We start from the raw sequence: 859 nt of genomic DNA, 5'->3' as shown, positions 1-859 counted from the left end.
GTAGCACCGAGCTCCAGGTAGACTGCTTGGGGGCGGTGGGAATGAGGACAGCCTTCAAGGAAAGGAACAAAACACACTAGTGATGTGTCCACAAATGGCTCAGAACCGACATCCCCAGCGCCCCCTGAGATAACATTGTAATAAAAATCTTGGGGAAGAAATTTTAAATCGATGCGAGGGAGCCTCTGCTCGTCTGCTAGGGCCGCCTGCCATAACATAAGGCCACGGGTAGGTAGCCGAAGCCACAGAATTTATTTTCGTGGAGGCTGGAAGTTAGGTTGGGGTGCCAGCGGGCAATTCCGCTGACGGGGCCTCCCTGCCCGGCCCGTAGGCCGCGCGCTGGGGCGCACGAGTCCCTCACGGTGCCCTGTGCTTCCGTTCCAGTGTCCTGGACGCTGCCTGGGCCGTGCCGTGACGAACCAGACGCATCGTGCGGTTTGCCGCCACCACGACGGTGCCGACTCTGGCTGCAGTGATGGAAGGAGGTACCAGCTCCACCCTGGGCATGACGTGGCTTCTCCTCTCTCCCACCTTTCAGAACCGACAGTTCCTACGATTTCTTGTAGTGCCCTAGTGCTCCCCCTCAGTAGTGTGCATCAGACCGAAATATGAATGAATGGGACCTATTGATAATCACACATCATTTGGGTATCGATCATATTCAGAGAGGGTCACCCCCCCGCCCCACCAAGGAGAAGCAAGAGAAGCATTGAGCACAGACAGATATTGTTCCCTTGGGATTCAGAGTTGGTGAAGCCTCATTATAGTTCATTTAGGTTTACAGAGTCAATCTTCTGATGTTTTTAGCGAGCTGCTTTATGCTTCTGTCTAGAAACTGGTTCGATTAAGATATTGGCAC

Source organism: Pteropus vampyrus, unplaced genomic scaffold (assembly GCF_000151845.1).
Source record: "Pteropus vampyrus isolate Shadow unplaced genomic scaffold, Pvam_2.0 Scaffold286, whole genome shotgun sequence".
NCBI lineage: Eukaryota > Metazoa > Chordata > Mammalia > Chiroptera > Pteropodidae > Pteropus > Pteropus vampyrus.
Note: the sequence above shows the minus strand (reverse complement) of the source record.